Below are 7,061 nucleotides of genomic sequence, written 5' to 3'. Positions count from 1 at the left end.
TGTGGTCCTACAGATGGCCTTCTTGAAACTTGCCCTTTGACTTAAAATCATTGATGCACACGAGCGCTTATAACCAATGTATTCCTGTTAATACAGGCCTTCAGGATGATAAGGCGAGATAAATTGTCTCACGTCTGCGAGCTGGTAAATGCTATCTATCCACCGACTTTAAGCTGCACATCTCTCAAGTGAGACACCCTACGCAGATCATTGTGGTGGGTTAGGGCCACGGATTAGCCGGGAGCGCGAACTACTGTGGATTCTTGAATAACTTTTTGACCCTCATAAACTGTGAAAGTTTGAAAGAGATCGGCGAGATGGCATGTGTCACGCCTGCCCGGTCCTCTCACAGACAGACTTTCAAGGCCCACAATACTCAAAATGAATATCAAATTCTCGAACTCAATTTACTCTTTCAAAGTTTTTTCGTTCGAAGGCGCGAAATGATCATGAATAGTCTCCAGTAGAATTCCAACTTCAAATGTGTATTTCCACCACAACGACTTACTTCCTCAATAAAGCAACTGTATAATGTGTGCCGTCTCGTCACTTGTCTCGTCTCTCGATACTCGTGCTAGAATTGAATGTAAGAAGGGTACTATCCTTGTGGGTTACATTTTCAGTTGGGACGCAGTTCGGAATACACGTACAACGTACAAGATAGGAGGGAATTCTGTTTTTAAAATAGTTGGTCAATTAATTTTTCCTTGCTTCTGATAACTTTTTTATAAATTTCTCAACTTCAACCATAAAATCATGCATGGAATTTAAACTGTTCCAACAATGTTTTTCCCTTCTCAGAGAAATCAACATGGAAGAGCAACCAAGACGCTCTAGACGATTACAAGGAACACAGCCTGAACGCGATCCCATTGAATTGTTGTGTGGAGTTTGCCGTTTGCCAATTTCGCCAAACTTGTATAACTGTACGATAACAAGGTATTGTCATCAACCCATTCACCGTTCGTGTTTGGAAAATGCATTACGAATCAATGCACGGTGCCCGCTATGTCGTGCCCGGCAAGGAGTGCAACATCCAGATAATGTTAATCCTCGGAATGGAGAGCGTTGGCTACACCAGTGAGATTAGTACAAGTAAGAGCAATTTTTTATTTTTTTCCAATCACGATTATTGTTGTGAATGAAACCTGAAATACTACGTTTTATTTTTTAAGTCTACAGAACCATTTCCTTATGAACTTGAAAGATTATCTGAAAGACTCTTCATATCTTTAATAGAGGACTTCATCGACGTACAACAAACAACTGGATTTAATACCTCTTCAATACGGTTTAGCTTTTGATTCTGTAGTAAATTTGTGTGTTTTTATGTTTATTAAGGCCTCTTGTAATAAAAATAACTAAATTAAAGGGTTCACCTGTTTTTATTAAAAAATAAGAAAATTGGATCTTGCAGACATGCTAACCAACAACAGCAATTGTGAGTGAGTATCCACTATGAAACTACTAACGAGCTTGATACCGTGGGATTAGGTGTGCCGATTTGGAAGATAAATTTTTGTTCTAGTGTTTTACGGCTCTCCGAACTGCCTAAATGTAAGGAAAGGCCGCAATCTGCCATATGTTGTTTAGAATGATTAGAGAGATTAAAGTGTCTTTCTACTGGTTGGAATGCGTCCTTGTAATTTCTTTCTGGTGTTAAGGTGTTCTCGGGATCGGTCACTTAGTCGTCTTCCGTTTCACCAATGTATAGCTTATTGCAGTAAGTGCAAGTTATGCAGCAAATGACGTTGGCGGAGGTACACGTAAGGCGATCAGTGATCTTAATGGATCTCTTGGGTCCCCGATATTTTCTCTACGTTATGAACGAAAGGACAAGTTTTGCATCGTGAGCGAGCGCATTCATTGAAAGTTCCAGATTGATCTTTGGTTTGAAATGAACTTCTGACCAAAAAGTTGCCTTTGTTTTTGTCACGTTTGAATGAAATTAGTGGGGGTTGTGAAAAGATAGTGCCAGTCTCTGAATCGTTTTGGAGTTATTTAAAATTTTTGAGAATGATATATTTGACTGCGTGTTTGTGAGGGTGAAATCTGAGAGTGAATGGAATGCGGTCGGTGTCTTCCTTCTCAGCCGTTTTTAGTGCTGACTTTCGTAAACCGTAGGGCACAGTGGTGGCCCGCTTGAACGACAGAAACAGGATAGCCACGTTGACCGAAAAACTGGCACATTGCCTCTGGTTTTTCGAAAAAACCAGAGTCGTCAGCACATAAACGACGAGGTCTGAGAAACTTTGAAAAAGGTATGGAATTCTTGACCTATGATGGCTGGGAAGATGAATACAACAAGTAACTATGTGAATCTGTAGGTTTGTAGTAAACACTAGAACATCGACCGTTGCCTTCAATTGAAATTTTGATGTCTAGAAAAGCCATGTTTCCGTCGTCCCACCAAAGGAAGCGCAGAAACGAACTGTCGCGGTCTGGAACTCAAACCTGATAAAATATTGATTCTATGTCCGCCATAACTGCAACTTTATCCTCGCGAAACCTTGTCAGCACTCCAACAAGTGAATTTCTCAAGTCAGGTCCCCTGTATAACATGCTGTTGAGTGATAACCCCACGAACTTTGCTGAACATTCGAAGACTACTCTAATTTTTCCAGGCTTTTGGGGATGGTACACCCCATGGTGAGGTATATACCATGTGTCACTGTCCTCAGGACTCATCTGAAGCGCAGAAACCTTACGCAACTCTCGGCAACCAATTCTCTCATGAAGACTTTGTAGTCGTCACACAGCTTGGGATCATTTTCCAACCTTTTCTACAACCAACCGATCTGCACCAAGGCTTGTGACTTGCTTCTGGGAACCAAAACTACGCCATTCTTGAAAGGCAAAGGGATTTTATAATGTGCGTCCATTAGCTGTATCTTCTCAGCGTTCTGCATAAAGCAGCGTTCATCTTGCGACATCTCTGTCGTATCATCAGCAAAGGAGTCGGCAAAATCACGATTGTAAAATTTCTCTGCCATGTGCTAAAGCTGGGGTCAACTTTGAAAAAGGAGCTTACAGCCTGAGATCCATGACCCAAAGGATCGTTCACTGCCCAACCAATGCGCGTCCTTGATGCATAGGGACCACCGTTTTCACTGTACTTTATCTCAACTGGATCGAGCGCCTCTGGAACGTCACTGACAATCAGAAGTCCGATCTCGGCATCAACGTGAAGTATGGAAACACCACCTAGATGGGGCCATTGATCCACGTCCTCCTGGGATGGAATGTCTTCCTCGCAAACCGGAATCTCGGGTCTCGTATAAAACGCGGGAAGACTGACGAAATCATTCTCATCGATATCGGACACCACTAAGTCGCAGATGAGGTAACTTTCAACCGGACTGTTCTTCTTCTCTAAGGTGGACAGGGAAATCTTTACTTTTGTTCCTTCAAGTTTTCTCACTTACGATTCCATACAGATGGTGGCACTACTTCCATTGTCCAGAAAGGCGTGCGTGATGACTGTCCGATTGTTAGCTCTCCATACCATTCGGTATCTAGTCAAAAGTTAGCTCCCTTGTAGAATTTCTTGGTGTTCTTGAGGGCTCCGATTGCGACGGTTTCGTCACCCCTCAAGTCATCTCCACCATTTTTAAGGACGTAGCATTGAGTCTTAAATATGTACACAACAAAGATGTCGCCCATCGTGATTTAAAGCCTGCTAACATCTTGGTCACCAATCAACACTACTGTGATTTGGGTATAAGCGATCAGAGAGAAGTCTTGCACAAGCGCCCTCTGGTTTGTAAGCTAACTGATTTCAGTGAAAGCCGCTCCACTAAGATACAAACTTAATCTTAGTGGTAACATTAAATGCCAAACCAGACATTTCGTTCTTCTTCCCACGAAATCTCACCAGGTAGACTCCTTCTAAATCCAGCGTAACATTCGGTTCTCTTACACGGGTTGACACTCACCGAGAATCAGGCTCAGTAGCGTATCTGAACGGAGCGTCCATGCCTTTTCGGTGACGCGTAACAATTTCCAATGATATATGACTGCGGTAACCGTAACTTTCCAACACCACATTAACTGATAAAAAGCGATTTATTGAAGTGGGAGAACGCTGAGGGTTGAAAATTGTTACGATTGTTCAAAAACTGTACTTGCACTCAACGAGAAAACATCCTCCGAAGACGAAATGAATAACGTAGATTCTGCTCGAAAGCGAGCTGCGATTAGCGCGACTACAGAAAAAAAAAAGAAAGGCCTCCTGAACAGAGAAAACTAAGCTCCTATACGCAGGAAAAACTGAAAATAAATGCATGCGAAACGACTCACTGCAAGTGTAACTAACGCCAATAATTACGAATGAAACAATAATGCATGAACGAAACACTAGTTTAGACGACGCGAAACAGCAACAACACTCAAGAGACACCCTAATTAACAACTGACAACATTCCGCACGCTAAGATCTTTCAAGCGTTATGTGATGATGATCGTCATGAGAATTTTAACAGACGCTCTTCTCCACTTTTGTTGGAGTCAACTACGGCGCCGTGTTGACGGTGAGCGGAGTTAGGTTCAATTTTGATGATAATGAATCGCTCAAAATTTCAGATAAGAGAAAAATGGTTTCGCTCAGTCGTACTTTTAGATTCACACTTAAGATTCACACATTCAAGAAAATAGAACAACTCAATTCAAAGTTAAACAAAAGACCGCTTTTGACATACCAATAAGCTTCTTTCTCGCGCGTTTTTTCCGTGCGTTTGAAAAAATTGCACGCACATGCGCGTTTTTTTAACGCGCTTTTCGCGCGAATTTAAAGTTAAGTACCTCTGAGCCGTCCTGTATGCTTGTGCTCCTTGAACCCGCGATAAAGAAATTTCGTCCACCCTGAAAATAATACAAACCTCTGTTAACCTTCAGAAAAAGTTCAATACAACACACGTTTTAAGAAAAATCAGAAATTTTGCGATATTTCTGCAGACGTTCGAAAATAATCGCGAGATGACCAATTTGTCGCAGAGAGGAAAAATTTTCACGATTTACTAATTTTCAGTTCGAAATGTATCCTTTTTCCTAAGACTTCTTCAGAATGACATGAACTGCTGAGAATTCTAGCACGTAGAATAGAGCACTTTTCAATTGATAGTCGAAAGTGATTCTGAGTTGCATCGGTTTTGTTTTACTTTGCTCTTTGATTGGACCAGAAAACTCGCGCCGTCATTTCAACCAGTCAAATGCAGAACAAAAATCAATCCCACTTTGATCACTCGCGTTTTCCCGCGCCTCAAGCTTTCTGTTCTTACTGGACAATAATGATGGTAACATTTGTTCTGATTGGTAGTAAGTTGTGATAACTTTTGTTTCGGATTTTGGACACTCAATTGATAACAGTTGGAAAAATCATAATACAATTGAGTGATATCAAAATGAAAACAGAGCAATCAGAATAAAGGGAAATGTCACAAGTAGCCAATCAGACTTCAGGGTCAACACGGGCAAACTGCCTGAAGCGCGGGAAAATACGAATAACCAGGCGCGTTTGGTTCTAGGTTTGTTATCTGATTGGCTGAGAGGATGGCACAAGTTTTCCGGACCGATCCCAGAACGTGACGAGGCAATACCACAAAAAATTCTTGAATCACTGTCTGCAGTCAACGAAAAATTTCCCATTAAATTGGGTAGAAATTTTCGGGGATAGCTGGCTCCACAATGCGCTTTCAATCTTGGCAACAAGAGATTGAACCTCAAAAAAACCATGACAAACTTGCTGAAGGGGTTTGTCAAAAAAACTAATATTTTACCAATGCTTTTGTAGAATTTGCGTCAATATTATAAATCACTCTTCTTAAAAACTCCAAAAACAAACTTGTAAGATGTTTGAGCGCCCCTTCATCTCTTTCCTATTTTCTCTATCAGTGCTTCTCCTTGCAATTTTCATTCACTTAGCCACTTGCAACAAATTTGCAAGTCAGTTTGTCAGTTTGAAAATTTTTTAAACTGTGTGACATAGCGTGACTCTGGTCCCCTTAAAAGTTGTTTTGTCATGTCACGCAGCACTTTTTTCCCGGAAGTTCTTTGAGCCAACAGGTGATTGAACCTCAACAAAACCACGGCAAACTTGCGAAGAGCGAAAGAGGTTTATGTCTTCTAGACTAATTTTCAGTAAACGGACGGCTGACCGACCCTCTGAAAGCAAACAAACAGTCATAACACATTGCATCCGTGCGAGGTAACTTAAGCCAATATTTACTAAATGCCGCTATAGCATCATAATATTAAGCGTCATTCTTCTAACACTCCAAAAACAAACAGAAAACATGCAGAATGTTTGAGCGGCCCTTCATCTTTTTTCTGTGTTCTCTACTAGCGCTTCTGCTTGCGGTTTTCCTTCACTGAGCTTCTTACTGCTAATTTGCAAGTCAGTCTGTCAATTTCAAAATTGCCCAAAACTGCGTGACATAGCGTGCTCTGGTCCCCTTCAAAATTTGTTTTGTTTTGTCACGCAGCACTTTTTATCCCGGAAGCTCTTTGAGCAAAGAAGAGATTGAACCTCCACAAAACCACGACAAACTTGCCAAAGAGATTCAGGTGTTCAAGACTGGTTTTCTATTAATGGCCAAATAAACAGCAACTTTTTTCAAATTGTGCAATTACGGACTCGTAGACACAAGCAAGAGTTTCATCAGGGTTTCCAAACACGAAAAACTCATTGATGAAAGCACGAGGTCGCAGGCCCAGTGCATTTATTATTTTCGAGTGGCTAAAACTACCTCTGTGTATTTTTGGTGACTTGATCATTTAAGACAAACAAAAGGAGAGCGAAATAAACTAAACAATTCATGAAAGCGATGGAAATATTCCCTACAGCGTACTCCTTCATACAAAGTAGTGGCTCCAGTTGGGAACACAAAGCCACAACTTCAATAGCAACATCGTCTGGAGAAAACTGAACCTTCCAGAGTGGCTCATGAAGGCGGACCTGAACTGCAGGATGCGAGGAAAACAGGTGAATTTGCTTGTCTGATTTACAACCTGGCGAGGGCTTCGTAATAGAAGGACAACACGCACCAACCTTTGAATGAAGGGTC

This window comes from Pocillopora damicornis, chromosome 6 (genome assembly GCF_964200805.1).
Source record: "Pocillopora damicornis chromosome 6, jaPocDami1.2, whole genome shotgun sequence".
Taxonomy (NCBI): Eukaryota; Metazoa; Cnidaria; class Anthozoa; order Scleractinia; family Pocilloporidae; genus Pocillopora; species Pocillopora damicornis.
The sequence above is the reverse complement of the archived record's forward strand: the minus strand, read 5'-3'. Positions refer to the sequence as shown.